Source organism: Stylophora pistillata, chromosome 11, assembly GCF_964205215.1.
Source record: "Stylophora pistillata chromosome 11, jaStyPist1.2, whole genome shotgun sequence".
NCBI classification, from domain to species: domain Eukaryota; kingdom Metazoa; phylum Cnidaria; class Anthozoa; order Scleractinia; family Pocilloporidae; genus Stylophora; species Stylophora pistillata.
Genome location: NC_142529.1, coordinates 10,433,685 through 10,434,616, shown reverse-complemented (window position 1 = coordinate 10,434,616; position 932 = coordinate 10,433,685).

Sequence of the window (932 nt, the reverse complement as noted above, 5' to 3'; positions counted from 1 at the left end):
GACATCATCTTTCACTATTTTCCTTTCCTGCATCTCTTTATGAAACCCTGACACCCTTCCTAACATTTCAGCTCCAACAGCATCCTTATGTTGCTGGGTTGCTAAATGTTCTTGAACTGCTGACTTCTTAAAGGGTATGCACGGGGTTGCATTATAAACCTTGGACTTGTTTTGTTGATTTTCTGTATTGTGCTTCTTGCACAGATAGCAAAACATGCCCTTTCCTTCCTCATAAACCAGCCAAGCAATTTCCGTTTTATGGCAAAAGTTGAGCATGTTGTTGAACAACCAGCTGTGGACAAATCTATCGCGGCTAGGCTTTAGACGGGTTTGCTCCTGGGATGTCAGGTGTTGGCAGTTATCGGAAGTGCACTTGTAAAAGTTGTGCACTACAGCTCCTTCAGGAAAAGCAAAGAGCGTCTCAATTTCCTTCTTCATTGCGGTCGCATCTTCAGGCGTACATTTGACAGACTTTAAGGCTGGTGATCTCAAATTCGTTTCTGGTTGAGCTGCAGTTAAAGTGGGGCTTTTAGTTGAAGCAAGGGTAGTTGAAGCGTTACTCTTCTCAGTCGCACTTGCGCTCTGATCACCAAAAGAAATTGAGGAGTTTGTTTTGTCAGCAGCATTGTCCTTTGGATTTCCTGACAAAATGTTGAATTGAGAAAAGCGTTTTAAATACGTTTTAGTATGCCATAGTAAACACAGCTGTCCATCTCACAAAACGATTTTCCCGCCAACAATTGATAGTCAAACCTTTAAAAAAGTCGTGGCACATTTCGCTTTCAAAACCTTTTTTTTTATAAATATTCATTAGTTTTAGTTTGCTAGCATTGAAAAACTTTCATTTTCTTTCTTAACTGGAAAACAAGACAAGTTTAATTCAGGACCTTAGAATTCATCGCAAATCTCATGTTAAATAAAGGATAAACATC